The sequence below is a fragment of the Anser anser genome (genome assembly GCF_964211835.1).
Source record: "Anser anser genome assembly, chromosome: 7".
Classification (NCBI taxonomy): domain Eukaryota; kingdom Metazoa; phylum Chordata; class Aves; order Anseriformes; family Anatidae; genus Anser; species Anser anser.
Genome location: NC_139727.1, coordinates 7631142 through 7651227, shown reverse-complemented (window position 1 = coordinate 7651227; position 20086 = coordinate 7631142). Strand labels below are relative to the sequence as shown.

General features: G+C 40.9%; 1 protein-coding gene and 1 long non-coding RNA gene across 20 annotated transcripts in view; one reads left to right on the top strand and one right to left on the bottom strand.

Annotated features, from left to right (window-relative positions):
• Positions 1-20086, bottom strand: part of ZMIZ1 (zinc finger MIZ-type containing 1) — a 353245-nt gene that overhangs the window by 269633 nt on the left and 63526 nt on the right. The window lies entirely within an intron of this gene.
• The window catches only part of LOC310902120, a 58631-nt gene extending 38545 nt beyond the window's left edge, over positions 1-20086 (top strand). The window contains exon 2 of the long non-coding RNA XR_014586504.1: positions 1-20086. This exon is cut by the window's left edge and continues 23951 nt beyond it. This is a non-coding gene — a long non-coding RNA (uncharacterized lncRNA).

Here is a 20086-nt window from a genome sequence, read left to right as displayed (position 1 = left end):
GGCAAGGATAGACGTTTGAGATCCTTTTGGCACCTTGAAATTTTGTCACCATGTTTTTCAGAAGCAGTAGAGGAAGAAAACAGCAGTTATATTCACTTTTCAAGAAGTATGAGGAATCGCTTTTAAATATTCCTTTTTTGACCAAACTTAGTAACACCCTTCAGTGGGAGAGGGGGTAGAAGAAAGAATGTGTTTCAGCTATTCAGAGCCACAAAGTCACCTGCTTTTTTAATAAACTGGACAGAAAGAGCTAACGGGATATTTGGTGAGGTGCAAGAGACAGTCATTGCGCTGTCAGCCTCATTTCTGAATGGGAAACTGCAATCTGTACAAAGAATAATATGTTGTAGCATGTACACCAAAGCCCTATTTGTCTGTTTTTTGAAAACCTTTTTATTTCCCCTGTTCTATTGCTCTTTCTTTTGAGAAGCTCCAGCATGAGAATCTAGATGTGACCTATCTGAAGAATCGATTCAGCTTTCAAGTCTATTCCTCATCATCGTTCCCACAACAGCGACGCTGCCACAGGGTGGAAAATGCTCCAAAACCATTCCCTTGCTATGCGACTGGTAGCGGCTCCAGTCCCGCAAGCAGTGCATGCAGGCTGCTCCCACCACGCGACCCGGAGAGCACCTCATGTGACGAACCATGTAAGCACCATGCCCGAGGCATGGTTACATGGCTATCACCCCAGATATTTGCTGAATGGCAGGGGACCGAACTGTGTTATGCTCATATGATACTCACAGCGTGTTTCACGAACACAAGTAATCCTCTACTAATTTTGGAGAGGTCCCAGGGTCTGCCTGAGTTGAAATTTTCTTTACAAGGGGCTAAAAATTACTACTTTAGAAATACAATACAGACAAAGCAAATTATTTACCTTAGTAGACTACTACATAAAGGTATAACAGAGCTGAGAGGATGACATTATTTGAGGAGTGAGTAAAAAAAGAGCTATTTAAAATAAGAAGAAAATTCTACAAAGACAGTATGTATAGACAATACTAACTTTGTGCACAAGAAAAGGTGCAGCTCAGCACAACTCTCTTAGGAGGATGTGCCCAACGGTGCACAGAAGTTAAGCATAAGCAGGAATGCATCCTTAGTGGACTAAGGAGAAAACGCCATTTACAACAGCAGTTTATCATTGCACACTTAATACAGTTGCTGAAAACAGTTCCACCCCGATAGGGAATAAAATCCACTGATGCTCTCCTGTACATCACTACTGAGAATACTGAGAAGCACAACACTAATTATTAATTTGACTGAAATGTGGAGTAAAGCAGCATGTTATTTATAGAAGCTTAGTCCTTGTCTCCACAACATACAGAAAGCATTTCAATGAATCTTTAAATATGTAAAATTAACTGCAAAAATAAGATTTTGGCAGCTACCATTTAAAACGGCACTCAAATGTGTTCAAAAGACAAGATGCAGAAGAATTAAACACAGATTTTCATTTTTACTTACAAAAAGACAAGCCACAAACATTTCAGACAAGATTAATTTACAAAATACGGTATGCTTACCTGGCTGTATATCCCAGCTACTAAGGAAAGAGGATAATCTTGCTTTAAAACTTGCATTATATATAAAACATCGGATATCTTTTTTTTTTTTCCAAAAAACAACCCTCCCCCCACTCCCAGAGTATACAGAAAACAGGCAGTCTCACTAAGTTTATGAGTGAAGGAATAATGACTAAATTCTCATCAAGTGAGAACAGATTGCTTATAGATTTCAGATCAGTTTTTTCTCCACACAATTTATTCCACAAAAATTTGGTGCATTTTTCAAACTTTAATCTAGGGACATAAACCAACAACAGGCACTTTACTTTATAAGCTACAGCCGTGTGCTGCATCTAGAAGATGATGACTTATCCGATGAGTGGGATATATACATTTGCTGAAGTGGTTATACCACTTCATGCTCATTTGTGGCTTGCACAGCCATGAACAAGTGCTGGGCTGAAGCAGAGGAAGAAGAGTTTTGACAAATGATCAATGGAGCTGCAATACTCAGAGTTCAATGACTTCTAAATTTTGAAGCTAAGCCAACGAACGCTCTGGATGCAGGATAGAGGAACGTCAGACTCTAGGTCTGCCATGTATCTATTATATAAATTACAGTGTGCTTTTGCACCTGTCATATTCATAAAAAAAAAAAAAAAAAGAGAGAGAAAGACCAATGTAACCATTGAGTATTCTTCCCAACTTTTTGATAGTAAGCACTCCAGGCAAAGACAGCCTGCTCCTGGGTACTAAAACAGCCCCTAGAAAGGCACAGACTTCATCTTGAAGCTGCTGGAATACAAACCACAGCAGTAAACCTCGGATTGTTTACTTCCAACAAATGACTGAAAGATTTATTGTTACCACCTTCTGGATCAGCTAAAATTTCTACTCCTAACTGGAAGTGATTTGAAGAGGTATTAAGGTTTGTTTGTTTGTTTGTTTTAATCATCGAGCATCACTTCAGACCCTAATTTCAAATCATAGCATTAAATAGTGTCAATGACGTGAACCAGGAAACAGGAATTTGTGATAACAGAATACAAATTTTGAGTTTTTGCCGTTCCCCTTATCACTAATGTTGTAATAATGGCTGCTTTAAAATATGTCAGTAAATGGAAGTTACTGGCTTTAAAATTATATTTTAGAATTATAATGTAAGATATCTGAATATACAGGTGGTTGATCAGAAGTAATAATATTCATGAACATTTTATTATGATATTCCTTAATGGAAATAATTTATATTTAATACTATTGCATAATTACAAATTGTATAATAGTATTGTTAGAAATCACAATAGAGTGAAAAGACCAATTTAAACTTCAAGAGTTTTTGCAGTTACATTTCATGTCACAGCATATTTCTTAACATCCTCATTTTATTACAATGGCCATGTTAAAACTATTATAGAGTTCCCCCCAACGATCAGGTGAAATTGGAAAACTGTGAAAGGAATAAAACACACACTGCATATTGAGAAAGTTTTCTTCTCCTTGCTACAGAAAAGTGAAGCGTGCACACAACCAGCGTATCTCCCCCGTCTCTGTTCCTAAGCCATCTTTTACACCTCTCCTGTCAATTCCCCAGAGGCAGTGTCTGGATCTTCTTTTGGATTTGTTGCATTTATTAGTAAAATCACTGCCTGACTGAAGTCAGTGGCAAAATTCCTACAGCACCTTAATGGGGCCAGAAATTTGATTCTTAATACGCATAATCTCCTAATAAACTAACATGTTAAGTGGGAAAGTCATTCCTCGGTATGAACTTCTTTTGAAGAGTGGCTGACATCCATCCTCCTGCCCCAGCTGCCACCGAACTCCCCACAAGCAGCCATACACGGTGCTCAAACCACATCTCCCGCCCTGCCTGAAACCCACAATTAGGAGTTTCCATGGAACTTGCAGAGGTTTTGACACAGCAACATTACCGACGTGCATTATCAACTCCGATTTTGTAATCCTTTGAAATGCGTGCTCGGATTGCGAAAGAGAAACACCGACATGTCTCCAAGAGCTGAGCCCCACGGTCTATTTCAGATCCTTTGCGTTTAGTGGCAGAAAGTAATTGAAGAGATGCAGGGAGTAACAAGGATTGAGGTGTATGCTCTTCAGTTAAACAGACTGAGAACCTGCAAGGGGGTTTTGCAGCCATTAGTTCCAGCCTACGAAAGGCGCAGACATCGGTATCGCATCTTCCTGTTCTCCTTCCCCAGCCAGGCCCCATACTCTGACCTCTCCATTTCCCAGGCGACTCACTTCCGAACGTACCCTGGTGCACAGGGCGCCAGCCGCCACAACCCCACAGCCCCTTCTTTCGCCCTTAGCTGACGTACTTTTTCCACCCAAAGGAGAACTGAAAAGACTCAGGGTTGCTGCCCTTACCTGGCCTATCCTACACCTCTCCTCAAAGCCCTGATCTGCATGAGAGTATCAGCTAAGGTGTTTATATGCCACCTTGTGCAATAGTACCTGACTTTGAGTCATATAAACAGATTGACAATAAAGCTGACAATATTTTTCCCACCATTAGTGTGTTCTTTAGCAGTTATGTTAACCTCTCAACTCCTTTCCTGTAGAGCACCAGGCTTCGAACAGCTAAGGCTTTTGTGTCCCTGATATCTTCCCAACCCACAGTTCTCCAGCTCCGTCAAATCCTGCCTATTTCCGTTGCTGAAACAGCTGACATCTCAGCTGTTATCTTTTTTCCTCCCCTTTTTTCCCCCCTCCTAAAAACAGTCTAACCAAACCAGGCAGAAACTTGCTCTTTACGTGTCCTAAAAACCAGTGCACATATTTCTTTTCTGGGTACTCAGACTGGTAAAGTGGGATTGAACAAAATTCTCCTGCCAGATCCTCCAGTTAACTTTCACAGGATTCCCATTTCTCTGGGTACGCTGAAGCTCAGAGAATCCTGCATAGGCAATACTGGCAGGAGAAGAGAAAAAAAATCACCAAAATCAGTCCAAAGTTCACATTTTCTGTAAACTTTTTATGTTCTTGCCTTTGAACTTCAAGATGGTGAATAAAATCAGAAAAACAATTTCTGTCTGGTAAGAATATAGGCCCTTGCGTTCAGTCTCAGTAGAAAAGCAAATCTTTCGAAACCAAGTAATTGAAGTAATAAAATCTGGCGTTTTAATAGGCAGGCCTGTGATTTTAAAAATTCTGTGGTATCCTAACAAATACGTAGTTGAGACCAACTACCATTTTTAACAGTCCTCTGTTAATCTTTCTGTGCTTCCCCAACCATACCTTTTCCCTGTACGACATACAGTATTCACACATCTTACTGCCAATGAGGGGCTTCCTCTACCTAGAGCTTCCAGTACAGGTCAGAAAATACAGTCAGGCTTAGAAAATGCAGTGCATAAAAAAAAACAGCATGTGAGGCAATAGTTTGACACATGCAGACAATCGATAGCAGATGAAGCGAAGGCCAGAAGCAGCGCTGCCAGAAGGCGCGGGGCAGCCCCGCTGCTGCTGCGGGGACTCCGTGTTGGCTGAACAACAGCAGGACCGAGGACAACGGCAGGCAAGGTGGGAAGTTCTCCAGAACCAGATTTACAACCCAGCTATTTAAATACACCTTGCTAAGAGTAGACGAAAAGGGGTCAGTACAGGGGCAATATTTGGCCAGAAATCAGGATGTAAAAATAAAACAGACCTCTTGCATGCAAAGTGCAGTTAACGCGCCACCATGGAGAGACTCACACTTTTCCTTCAGTGCATAGTTTTCGTCCTTTCTAGAAACAAATAATTCATTTCCCCACCCTCTGACCCTGGAGAGAGTTATAAAAATCTGTAGCAGGAAAAAAAAAAAAAAAAAAAAGAGAGAGAAGGAGAAGAGAAGGCAGCCTCGTGCCCCAGTTACTCTGCCTGGCAGCTCACAGAAGGCAGGCGGCGGGTCAGGCTGGGGCTGCACGCACAGCCCTGCTGCAGGTGGGGTGCTGCTGACCCCAGCAAGACGCTGCTCTGCACCACTGCGACTGCTGCTCTTGCTCTGTTTTCTCCAGAACTCACAGTCTCTGGTGGGTACCACCAAATTCACAGGCAGCTTCTTCCTAGAGGCCAGGCTAAATGCAGAAGGCTTCGGGAGCAGGAGGCAGCAAGAAAGGTGAGCAACAGCCACGGCTTCTCCCACCAGCCACAAAACGACTTTCTGAGTCTCTCTCAGTGCTATTCATCAACTAGGTGTTTTTTTTTTCTTCTTCCACAGAACTGTGAAAAATCAATCAGATTTGTGCTGCAAACTGATCATTATGACAGGGAAAACTCTGCATTGAAATTGATTTGTTTAAGTATAACTACGCCACTTACACTCCCCCACAACTTTGTGGGGTAGACCCTTGGGATCTCAGACAAAAAAAGGACAAGTGCTAACCTCCTTGCTATGTTCGCTAAAAGCCTTTTTTTTTTTTTTAAATTGGTATCAGACCAGCTAAAATGAAGGCAAGGCAACCGAGACAAAGTGCAAACTGGTTCAGTAAATGAATGAAACCAGATTAATGCATTTTATAAATTACACACAGCAGCAAAGATTAAAGATTCTGATCTGTCCCCTGTGTTTTGTCCTCATTTCACCTTCTCACAAGTGCAGCACTTGACTAGCAATATTTCCATAAAATCTCAAACACTAACTATGGAGAGAGTCTAACATGAATATGGAAAAGAGAACTATAATGAGACGGGGGAAAAAAAAAAAAGAAAAAAAGCTGGCTTTCATTTTTAACTCACAACTATTAGTTAAGTAGCTCCACCCAGAAGAAATCCATCCCCAAGTGCCCTGGTGGGTTCAGCAGACATGCCAGACAATAGACAGAGCACTGCAGCAGGAGTCAAGAGAGCTGCTTTCTGTCCTTGATACTTCTGTTTTCTGCGTGACTTGGGACAAATCACGTCTCTTGTGAGTGCCTTGTCTCCTTCCACAGCTGTCGACTCATACTATGAAGTTTTAGGGCATGGACTGCCTACTGCTTTGTACAAGCAGAGCGATTACCATAGAGGGGATCCACCCTCAAGTACAGATTAAGCACTACTGCAACACAGCTAGTAATGAATGAACTACCAGGGGGTCTTGTCATCTGCCTTGTCATCTACAGCACTGGAGGTGTTACATATCCTTCACACAACAAATTACCCAGGTCCCGGCTCTGTGAGGAAAACAACACACAGGTACCACAACTCCACGGCTTTTAGAACCCTTATTTATAAAGGCATCAAACAGCAGACACCAACTCAGAGCTCAGACACTTATGTTCCCACACTTGCAGCAGGGCGGCACACACATCCAAGTGCTGCACGCGACGAACACAAACAGCATCCATCTTCCCATTCCACTCAAAGGGACAAATAGTACAAACCCAGCCGCGTAAGTATAGCTACAAAAATCCTCAAAACATCACACAAGAATCTGACATCCACTTTAGCCCTCTTCCAATAACTATACTATTAAATCTCCCCAAATTTTAATCGGAAGCAGTAGAAACATTACTGCAGAATAATACACTGTATTACACTTGAATCATGAGTTATTAGTTATATAATAAAGTTTTAAAAAAACAAAGCAGTTCTATTACATTCAGTGGTCTTATCAGACAAGTCCTGCTTCCTTTACCTCTCAGTAAGGAAATTCAGAGCACGTTTCAGTAACAAGCTGACCACACACAACACAATGGTTTCCTTTGCTCCCAGTATGTTTAGCTATCCTTCATTCAGGGTCAATTTGTAGCCATCCTTAGAGAAAAGCACCTAATAAAACCAGAATAGTTGATTTTGTCACATGACATGTCTTTACTATCATTTTTTTCTATTACCACACTAGTAGAGCTCAAAGATCACGCCCACCACTCCTCAAACATCAGAAACATATTGTGCAAATGTCATCAACTGAAGAAGAGAGTTCAATTTCCCCAAGAGATATTTCCCCAAGAGAAAATGATAGACTTCATAACAAGTTTGCAATGCAAATAAGCAAGTTAAAAGCCTTAATGGTATGACTCAACACCATTTTAAGTGGGCAAAAGTGTTCTTTTATGTCTCATTGTTAATTTATTTTTAAACATTACTTATACTCTAGCGAGAGGATTTCTGTATCTGCAAGCAGGCAACAGCGGCCTCCTCAAATAATCATGCTGCAGTACATTTCTTCATGAAACGGAGGAATTCATCTTCTCTGAAGGCCCTTTGCTGGTACAACAGTATATCCTTAGCCTTATCCATGAACACACAAAACAGCACGTTGCCCCTCTGGTCAAGAAATTCAGAAACAAAAGAAGTTACAGATGTACAAGACAGCATTTAGTTTCTGTGTCACACATTATGTTACTTTAAATGACTGGATTAGTGGACTCCTATGCAAGATGACTGTTCCTTCTCACGGGGAGCCATTGAATATATTTAGGAAAGAAGTTTCAAACACTGTGTCTGCAGCAGCTTAGAGGCATAGCAAGCAGCTTGGTGCCTACAGCTCAAGAAGAGGCTATAATGAGGAAAAGAGTACAAACACAGCTGAGCCTCCGAGGAAATGGAAGGGGTTTCTGAGGGACCAGGCAGGACTGCACAAAGTTTTATGCAACTCAGATTCACCAAGCTGCAAAAAATCTACTCTTGGATTAAGACCCACCTGCAGAAATACAGCAGAAAACAGCAAGTTGTTCATATAGCTATTTCCATCTGTCTTATCTAGCTGCTTTGCATTTACTCTGCTTAAAATTTAATTAATCTAGTACTTAAACAAAATCTCAGTTTCAAGAATTAACAAGTTTCAGAGCTGTTTGGGGGCATTCACTAATAGAAAAGGGTCTAATCACACCCAACTCAAAACTTTGAGTAATTCTGGGTCCTGTCAGTTTGTTAGAAGAAAAATACAGAGATCTACCGTGGTCCTAGAACCAAATTCCAAAATACACAGGACCTGACAAATTTCTTGAATGATGTACTTTCTACACATGTATGTAACATACAAGTCCAAATCCATTTTATGTCCAAAATTTTAACTCAAACAGATGTTTAAAATCATGACATTGTCTTTTTTTTTTTCTTTTTTCCCCCAGAAATCAAGCTGTTGTCAGACTAGATTTTGCAGAATTAAGGAAATGGAAAACCCTGAGCAGGACGGCTGACCAGGAGAGGGGGTGGGTGACCAACTCCGTGCGACCCCACAGTTAAAACCAACATTTCAGTGTAGCAATTCCCAGATGAGCAAATTCCAAAGGCTCAGGATGAAGACAACATATCTCGCTTGCTGTTCTATATCCTATACTGAAAAAAAAAACCACAAATAGAGAGTAAGCTGCCCAGGTTTATGAGATGTACATGGGTCCCCATAGGTAAGTGAGTTTACTCTGCACAACAAGGGCTGATGCGGCAATACGAAATGCTGACAAAAGAGAAGTGAGTTCTCCTCCCTTAGACCACAAGTATATTGCTACATTACTGTGACATGCCCATGTTATTCCCAGGACAATAGTAAAATTTTTCAAAGGGTTGTGCTATGTGAACGTACCAGAGGAGGGTAGTATTTGCTTGGGCATCTCTGTATGGCACTTCATTGTGTTGCTCAGGAATGTCCTAAAACAGCAGATCAACTGTTGAACAATTTCACTAATCTGCATGTCAATGATTTATTCAAATCTGATGACTGATTTGGTCCCAACATACATGGTACCATTTTTAACCTTTACCTCTAGATACCATCCAGTTTAGAAGAATATATTGGGCAGTGAACCTTCTTGAGTTCCCCCCAGCCCCAGAACTTCTAATGGCAAGTTGATCTTTAATATATTGCAGGGCGTCAGGTCTCAAATTTTAATTTTAGGATATTTGATGGCATCAACGAACACACGAACTTCTCCCAGCTGTGGGATTTTTTTATTGCAGATACTTCCACACAAGACTGTCACCTCTCACTGAAAGATTAGGAACAAAGCACAACATTCATGCTTTTGTAGAATTCCCCTTTCCTTCCCATGAAAGGATAGTGCCACTTATTCTCCCGTTTTCTCATTAAAAGCTGTGGGTTTTTTTTTGAAATCTTGACAATCATGAAAGCAATCACAGTAAGATAAAAACTGGTTAAACTAATTCACCGTGCTATTTTCCTCAAACGGGCAAAAGCCAGGCATGCTGAAATACAGCATTCTCATCACAGCAGCAAATGTTCTTAGCTTTATGCTGTTCTAGCAGCTGCAGCCCATCTATTTGTTTTATTTGGCCTTTTGAACATCTGCATAACTTGCATTCTTCAGATACTAGGTTACTTCTTTCTCTGGATGTGGGGGTGGAGAAAAGAGGAGGGGGGACTGAGCGCTACAGTTTACCTAGTTTTGAAATCCACCATACCTGAGTCAGACACACAGATTAATGTGCTTTAGATATTTTGTCTCCATGGGAAAAGAGAAAAAACAAAGTAAAACATTTTTTAACCATTTACTTGTTATAAGCATGTCATACAAATCTATCAGTAAGAAAAATAGCCCAGCAACCGCGCAACCCGGGCTCCAAAAACATTAATTCAGCCAGCTCTTACAGCTTACTGGAAATTACGCCTAAGAGTGACAATGAGTGAAAACTGGTGACAGAGGAAGCCAGGCAAGATAAAAGTTCGCAAGATAAAAATTTGCTACTGTTATTTGCCGCGGTGTATGAATTAACACTGCACCAAATGTCACTAGCTCCTAGCTACAGTTAGCATGAAAACCAACAAAAACATGCTCTCCCCTGAAAGCCAGTGTAGTACAGTAGTTCACTAAAGGAAGACTCAAATGGATAAACTACAGATCGGATTCTGAGTCCCTGCAAACAACCACAAGCTTCCAGTTCATTCACCTCTGTTTATACCATTTGTCTTACAAGTTCAAATAATGGTCGTTTACCAACCCTGCTAACGCAGACCAGTGAAAAGACCAGGAGAGAAGCCTGACGCTGGGGCAGCGTCAACCATCTAGGAAAGAATGGCAGGCACGCTGTAGAAACGAAGAAATTGAATTACAATGACAGCTGACATTTTCAAAAATCATTGGAGCAGCCATGATTAAATCATATATCAAATTAAAATGCATATGAAAATGTTGCATTTCCCACTACGATCCAATCATACTCATTTATTCAAAAATAGACTTCTACGGTAGGCTACAGCTTCTTTCAAGTCTGCAACCTCCTTCCTAGCTAGTCACGAAGATCAGATTACGAACTCCCTGGCCTTTTTACAGATTGCAACACTCACTAAGAACTGAAGACTACTGACCTTGGATTAAGAAATTTAACTGAGACGGGTTAGACTGTCAACCTGAAATGAGTGACGCTTAGTTGCTTCATTAAAACGTCAGTCTGAAGAAATATTCATGTCCACGAAAGTTGATTTTTCTAAGTACAACAGCTGACCTGATAAAAATTAAAACCTTCTACCTACAAATCTTGTCCTGCATATTAAACATAAATCTACTCATTTTTACACAAAGTACTTGTTTAAAAGTTCTAAAGCGAAGAAACATGAAACCAACGTTTTCCCCTAAGGCAAGTGATTTCTTTATAATTTTTCTAGCATCACTTCAATAAACAAACGCAGGCCCCAGAAGACAACTGGATGGAGGCATTATGGCTGCTCCTGTCTCTGGCAAGTAGGTAATGCTTCATCAAATGTCTTTCTTTAATTTTCTACAGTAGGCTTTGTAGGAATATGAGAGAAGTTCTAGATGCTACTGAAAATCATCAATAATTGCAGCATTCTTCTGATTTCATCCATACTTACCACTAGCTTGTTTCTATCTCACAGAAAGAGGGGCTGTGTATGAAATCAGGCATTTCAAAAACTGTTCTTTACACCTACTTCTTCCCTCCAAATAGCATGACTCCCTGCATGTCAAAGTTGGATAAAGATGGAAGAATCCTTAACAAAACTTAGTGAACAAAAGGATGTAAAAAGAGACAGAACTGTGATTCCCTGTGTCAAGGACATTTTACTAGACAACTGAGGAAGTAAAATCTGAAAGAGACTGTGGAGAGACCGGTCTTAGGTAACTTTCTTAACATTTCCTGTATTTCTAACTAAAGAAGACTCTGCACTGGAGAAGTTCTTACAGGAATGAAAAAAAAATATAGCAAAAGACAGAAGACTATCTGAATATAGATGCAGTTGTTTTGGACCGTTTAGAGAACAAACCCAAAACTTGCAAGTGGGCTGATGCCTGTACATTTAGCCATTAGCACCAACGCTTTTGCACTGCTCTGCAACGCATTAAAAATAGTTTTGTCAGAAAAAAGTGCAATCAACTGCAACCTAATCTAGTTGTGAGGTCTTCATACAAGAAAGGTATGAAGGGGGTTTTGATTCATTTAGTTTTATTTTCTACCTCCTTCAGCCTGTTAGATTATATGTAAAGTACTGCTGAACTAATTTAAGCAGTCCCTCACCACACCTTCAGGGAGCATATTATCTACACTTCTGTTAAGCACCAATGTGCTACAGCCATTGATGTTATAAATGTTGGTTTATTATCATGGCAGCAAGTCACGCTAGGAACTGCAATAAAATCTATTAACATTTTATTCAAGTTCATGGTCGTATTAGGTCAAGTACTTGTGAATAAACTCTAGAGGATGAAGGACTAGCTTTAAGACTGTTGTTACCAATTGGTTACATTTTAGTAGATTTATTATTCGGCACAAATTGTAGAGCTCTGACTTAGTTTCACCAGGGACAAAAATATCTATAAGATAACCAAGTCTGAGAAGAGCAAGAGGGAGGAAAAATAAATATGTGTCTACGTAAGTATCCTTAGAGTGATCAACACCATGTTAGATGAGACCAGCACATCGTTCTGATAACAACAATCCTATGCCGCATGTGTGCCTTGAGCTGCTTCATCAGAAACCATAGAAAATACAGACCAACGTTACTTATATAAGCATTTGCAGTCTTCAAACACCACAACCCAACAGGAGGCAGACATTTGTTCCAGATAAAATTCTTGTGAATAACATTTTTCCTCAACAATGTGGTACAAACTGTGTCAGTGTTTCTTGGATACTGAATTTTAAAGACTGTCAGCTCCCCGCAGCATAACCAACCCCTTGTTTTTCTCAATGCGCGCCAGTTGGACGAAAGTATTATTTAATTTAATTATGAAATATAGCTCAGAACAGAATTATTCCAAGCTCTGCAGCAAGATTCCATTTGTAACTCAAAGTAGTGTAAAAACAAGAGTTAATTGCCTGTACAAATATTTCAGGGTAGTGTTTACGTAATCAACAGTACATTAAGTACCAGAGTTGTGCTCTACTGATAGGTGAAAGAACAACTTTGAAAGGCAACTGCGTTGCCAATTAGCTTTCAACAAATATGTACACAAGCTGTGCTTGCAGGCTTGCGCTCAGCTTCCTCATTCTCTGCAGATTGCCCGGTTTTATAATGGTGAACTCCTTTATACTCAAACACCCAGCTAACTTCGCACCGCTCGAACAAGAGAAGGCAGCGGGTTTTATTCAGCCGGAGCTGTAACGCACCCAAATGTCACAGCTTAGGACCGTGATCTTTGACCAAAGCCACGTTCCAGTCGCAAGCGTGGGACACAAACCCCTTCGGCCGGAGCAGGGAAAATAAAACCACGGCTGCAGTTAGTCCCAGGAGGACGGAGCTTGCCTGCAAGACCCTGCAAGGCATACAAATGTCCCACTGGTCCCAGCTCCCGCATGTGCCTCCAGAGAGGCTGAGCCCTGAGCGCGAACACCCACGCGCATGCTCGCAGCAACTGCGCCACGGTTTTGCCTAACAGAGCTGTACACAAATAAAGAACCAAGCCCGGGTTCACAAAGCCACGTGAAGAGATTAACGCTCGTAGTCTTTGGGAATACCTGCATCGTGCTCCTCCCAGAAAATGGACTTGTTTTCAGTCCAGGAAAGCGAACTGCCTGGGGCTGAGGCCTGCACCTCCGCCACGTTGCGCAGGGCCTGGGCAGCACTGGACAGCAGCGTGCGGAGCTCCTCACAGGGTGCTCAGCGGGTGACTGCCAGCAGCCTTATGACTGACTGGGTCTGAAGGAAACATTTTGTAACTAGCTTAACAACAAATGCTAAAACAGCTTTCTGCAGTGCTTCCACGTTTCAGGCCTTTTCACAAGATATTTCTTACGCAGGCTGAGTTACTGTTCTGCTTGCTACGATGGAAACAAGTCTGAAGGTGAAAAGAGAGAAAGTTTATAGAAACAGGAAAGTTAAAACAATTCTGGAATTCTGCTTCATAAATTCCTTTAACTCACATAATGTTATATAAATTGCAATTTTGATAATAAGACAGCTGAAAATAAGTCTAGTCTTGTAAGTTGTGTGGGTGTATGGTTATGCTTATGTAACTTTCGATATCCACATTACTTTACAAGCATATGTTTAAGTCTGCTGCTGTGGATATCTCTGCTCTCCATGTGCATGTTTTGTTTCAGTACTCAGGAAAATCATCACTCTGCCATACTGCATAAAGCTTACGAAACCTTTTTGCTAAGTAGAAGTTATCAGTTTTTGAGCTAGTACCCTCATGGTATTAAGCTGAAGGAAGAGAGAGAAGGAGACTTAAAAGTACAGCTGAAGTCTGTGTGGCCCTGCTGCCACTGATTACGAAAAGTAACTTCTCCAGCATTTTCTGTAAAATGGTTCACATCTGGTCTGTGTTACAACAGAAGGGGTTGCCTGACGATCTGTCACAGCCACCCAAAGATACCAAAGAATAAACAACTGATCCTTTGATGTGCTTGTGGGACAGACAGCTGAAAATCTGTGGGTCTTATTATTTTTTTTTTTTTGCTAATGCACTGCACAGCACAAATAAGTCCCCCCTACTTTTTCATTATTCTTTTGTAAATCTGCTCGTCTCAGATACAGTATGTTACCAAGTTGGGATGTCCACATCTTAAAGTGGCTTATATATACAGCAATGTTAGCCTTCACCCAAGTGGGTATTTGAACTTTTGTTGAGGAGTAAAGGACATGACATGCATTTTCATAAAACATAAAATTTTTACATTTTAAAAGCAAGCTTAAATTCACATTCATCTGCAGAAGTACTGACAAACAACTCAGACCAGCTTGTGTACCTCAGTGTACGCAGCCTGAGCAAACGAACGCCTCCTTGCTGCTGGGTGTGACTGGCCACTGCCTCCAATTACAGAGGATGAGCAATGCCAGCACCGGCACCTCTGAGCTCAAACCCTGCAAAAGCTTTCGACACCTCTCTCATTTGAGAGGAGAGTGAGCTGAATATGGTGACATTTTCTCCAACAAAACCGTATCTATTCATGTGCCTTTATAGGGATCTTTAACAAAGGGCTCTAAAGTCCAAGTTCAACTGTAAGGAAGGAAAGGGATTTGAAATCTAATTTCTGTGCACTTCTCCCCGATCATGAGGCCTCAGTATCAGTAACATACCCAAAGAAAAAAAGATCGCTGCTTCGAATATAAATGAATTGGAACGCACTGCTATAGAATCAAAATAAAAGATTGAAAATACGTATGGTGACTGTACTACATTAATTATTAAAGCTGCTTGAGGAACAGGAGGACCATATGGAGTAAAATAATCCACAGAAATAATAAAAGTCTCATAAGAAGCTATGTTATCTTTAAATAAATTTTTAATAGTTTCAAATTGTATTTATATAAATATACAGCTTCACAGATCGTCTTACAGTATCTTTTGAGTAGTCGGGTGGGTTTTTTTAGTATTATTCTCTCTCCAATTATTGACATAGGAAAATACATTGCTATGTTTTACTTTACATTTGGATGTACATAACCTTTATTTTCTGTGATAGCATTTGAAAACTTCCCTCTCCTTCTCTGAACACTGTATACATTAGACCTTTCCAATTATATCAACCGCAGTTTTATTCCTACCTAACGATGGCACAACTTGCACATGATTTATATACAGCTGGCCACGCACCAAATTGTATTTCTTCCTCCTAGAAAAAGGTCTGAAGATGAACGAAAGACTTAAGCTGCTGTTTCTAAAACAAAACGTAAAGGTATCCTTCAGTTTGTATTTAGAATTACAAGTACCTGTTTTCTTTAAGAAACGTGTGCTTTCGAGCTTTTTTTTTTTTTAGAAAACATTTCATTTCCCATTATGTTTGTGTACCTGTCATGTTTGTGATCTTTATCATTATTATAGTGAGCAAAAAAGGGGGGGAAAAATCAGACTTAAGAAATATGTCAACAACATTTCCAGTTCCCTGTCATTTCCTCTAATCATTTATAGTGATACGACTTCTGGTTAACACTAAATATCTAGTGATACTGTGGAAGATGCAGCTTAGCCCTGTTCATATATCTTGACATTTTAAGTGTTGCCAGATTTCTCTTCTTGCTGCCACAGCTAAAGAAAATCCTCAAATAAACAAAAAACAAGCATGCAGAAGTGATTTCACAAAAGGCCAGAATGATTACTTGTTTGCAGACCTGTGCCTCCATTTGCAGTCCATTGCTACTTGGGAAAGGTCTTACACACAAAATGTCAGCCTTGTTCACCCTCGAATATAATCCTTTCATTATCCAACACAGCACAACAGAGCCCATTACCAAAGACAGGTGGGGTAACTGCGTATAATGTAATGGACCTTCCTACTTAGTATTTCAACTGGTTAGGATTTCACAGAGAAATAACTATGTCCCTTGTTTTCTCACTACAAAACAAAGTATTCCTATCATGATGGTGAGGGGAGGAAAAAGGGACCTTTGTAAAATGTAAATCTAACAGCAAGGGGGAAATGCTAGATAACTCAGTTGTATGCCAAGCATGCTCACATATGCAAGGATCTCTAACCTGTTCAGAGTTGTGGCAAGTATCCTCACAGATCTTTAACAGCAAGAAATGGTGCCAGTCACAGGAACCGAAGTGGGTTTTTGCTGGTAATTCCCTGTGTGCCCAGCAGCTCACCAACACAAGCCTGCGCAACCCCAGCCCACTCCGCACGGAGGGGCAGGGACTGACTGGTCACGCAGCACTGCTGGCACTCCGCCACTTGCACTTTGATGGCAAGGTGAACATGGCAGCACGGCCCCAAAAATCACTTAGAAACAAACAAAAAGCCCCACTAGCTACGTAACTCATCATTTCGACAGCCTGTTCCGGATCAGAAATAAGCTTACAAATTTAAGTAACTGCAAAATGGCTGCTCGCAGATTACAGCCAGGCTGTTTAAATTTGGCTTCCTCCTTGCCCACCCCACCACCCTGAAAGCCAGAATAACACCACTACCAAAATAATGCGGCTGCACCAAAACAGAGGCTGGTCTGGGCCCACGCTGCTCCCTTCCCAAGGCGCATGGGGAACGTGGGGTACATTCCCTGTTTCCAAAGTGCCTTAGTGCCCCCTTGACCCAAAAAGGGCCTTGTGTGCCCTCCCAGAGCAGGGGCTGCAGCCAGGAACCAGAGCCTGGCCAGGGCTGGGGGGACACTGGGGCTCCCCCCTCTCCTCAAGTGACCCCACCGGCTCTGCTAGAAGGATACAGAGTGCAAAACCAACAGAAAGAGTAAACAGCCAGAACAGAAACCGCTAGCTGCACACATCTGGTATTCTACCTGTGCAGCGGTAATAGTAATACCTCATTTTAGCACCCTCAGCCTTCCAAGTTCAGTTGCCTTTTTTCTTCTATTTAACTCCTCCCATCTTCAACCGACACACCGGGAAAACAAAAAAATACCTGCTTTTATTTTTTAATTCAGGCCAACTGCCTTACTTGAGTTCCAGGACTCAAAGCTGCACTGTTTGCTGAGTTTTACCTGAATTTCTGATACACCACATCATTTTTAGACTATTAACATTCGTCTTGATAACACTGATGTCTAAATGTGCTAATTTTAGAAGAATTTGAGCCAATTCCAAGCGCCATAGGTAAAGGCCAGTTAAAATCATGTTGGCTTTACTAAACTGATATTTGAAACCACACAAACTCATTGATACTATGGATTGATATTGACTTTTATTCTTCGTCTCACAGTGCTTCTCCAGCTGTATTTGATGGTTATTGCTACAATTATCTGCATTTTAATTTTTCAGCATTCACATTTTTCCACTACTCTCTCCAAAAGATTTTTTTTTTTTTGGCCCACTGCCCTTCCTCACAGTGTCCATAATCCATGGAGAAGAGATGGCTGATGGTGTTATCACAGGCAAACAGAAAGGAGCTAATGGTAACAGGAACTCCTTGCTAGGTAATTATTACAGGAGAAAGAATGCAAATGAGCCCTAATCTGTCTCACACAATGGCAGAGGTCTCAGATTTGCATTAAACCTTTCGCAGCGCTCTCCCGGATAGGGGACTCTGCAGATAACAATGCATCTGGAACACAGGCTGCTTCCTCCACTCCTCGCTCTTCATTAAACCGTGCCCCCAGCAGGTACAGTTGTCCCTGAATGACTTTCCCTCCCCCTTCACGGCTCTATTCCCTTCCTCCTTCCTGCTTCCCCCCTCAGCTTTGCTGGAATAAAGCTAACTGCGCATGCCATTTGGCTTGGTTCGTGTTTACAATGAAGAAGAAAGCACGGTTTAGTTATACAGGGGAATGGACATCAGGAAATCTCAGTTCTGTTCCCAGCTATGTCATTTGCTTGCTGGGGGACTGTAGGGAAATAACTTGGCTTTTCTGTGCATCCGCGTGTTCAGCTAGAAATATAGGATTGACATTTGTAGCAGCCCAACAGCCTCTTTCATTTCACAATGACATCTGCCAAACACTTTCAGCAAGTGCTCGACTGTGCTTGAAAACAGTGAGCTGCAGTCCTTTAGCAGAGCCGCCTGCATCTCAGTTCCCCGTCTGATAACAGGTTTTAAGAAATTATATTCTTTCCCAGTGTTGTGTGCTATTATAAAAGGACCTAAAGTACCATATGTCAGCTGGGGGTACCACAGAGCCCGCCAATACGTCTGCCCACTGGCAGATCTCGTATGAAGCAAGCGTAGGAATTATGGTTGAGGTTCTCTGATCACAAGTCACATAGTATCAGGACAACATGCCATTTTCTCAGACCTTATCGTCTCTAATGTCTTCCTTTATGGTTTGTTTGGATTAGGAGTATAGAGAGAAACATACTGAAGCCTTCCCTAGGGAGCCCACCAGAGTGAAGACAAATCTCCTTACTAGGAACCGAGGTAGAACCCACCTTTTGCAGTACAAGCGTATTCTCAAACACTTTCGAGACATTTTTGTTAAATGAAAAAAATATATTTTATTTTCAAAATTTATCTTAAGAAATCAGAAAGTATCTACTACAGAAACATTGTCTGTTGACAAGACAGGCACTTGCAAACATTCTATAGATCAGTATATAAAGTAACAAATCAGTACATAAAAAATATCATTTACATTGTATGTGAGGAAGAGATTCAGAAAGTCAATATGAACCACGAAATGACCATCAGCTGACCATCACTGTTATTGCAGTAGCACTTCAGTCATGAATTTGTATTGGAAATATTAACCATATGCACAGGCTAACTTCTTGGAAATCTGTTATTAGGCAGGTGTCCAACTAATTCAAAACAATCTTACTGAAGATTATAGGATACTTTCTACTAAGTTATTGACAAAGTATAAAGTAGCTACTGTTTGACTAGTGGATTCTGCCAGCATTATGTGTGACTATTTTTGCTTCCTTTAAATCAAGCATTTGGGGACTTGGTACAACCACGAAATAACTTAAACTTTAGTCCAAACCACAGATGTACGTCTTCTATGTCAGGTGTAAATCAAGACTCTAGGAGAATCCCAGCAGCCAAAAACATTCCAGCAATCACCAAGGAACAGCACAACATCGCATGACTAGGTACCACCACTCTCAATTACACCTTTCAGATACATTAATCATCTGCTGCATTTGATCTGGAGACAGCTTGCACGCTTTGTTCCTTCATCTATGAGGTGTTCTTTTTTCTGCCTCCCTGAAATAACCAATGCCAGAATCAGCAGGCAATTTCTTTGGAAATAGTCTGTGGCTGTATTTTTGAAGCCTATATAGCTGTCTAAATTGGGTAAATACTTAGACCCTATTAAGCTATTGCCAGAAATGATCAAATGGATTTAAAAAAAAAAAAAGAATATAAGTAAATAAATGCAGTTATGGAAAGGGCTGGAGTTTAATGTCATGGAACAAGTCATTTTTCCAATAATCAAGGTTTTGCTCATTTCCATCTCGGGAACAGTAGGAGGGGCAGTGACTTTTTGCAGTTACTGGATTATCCTATGCTTGTCACTAAATCAGACTAACCGATTGCTGGGATCCTCCATCTGACAGCAGTACTGTGTACAATTACCGCATGGCAGTCATTTCACCTAAACCATCAGTAGCCAGTTGCAAGAAAATGTACTACTTTTTGAATGATGCTTCAGGTCTTTTATGGCACTGAGGTCCTCTGAAAGGCTCTTCTCCCATTTGTACCGGCACTTGGAAGGACTGAGGTGGTACAACATTATGAATGAGCAATCTTTACATCAGAAAAACAAAAGCTGTCTCGCACTGATTAGCTCACTTAAAACAAAGGAGACTTTCATTCGTCTTGTTCATAAGGCTGCAAAC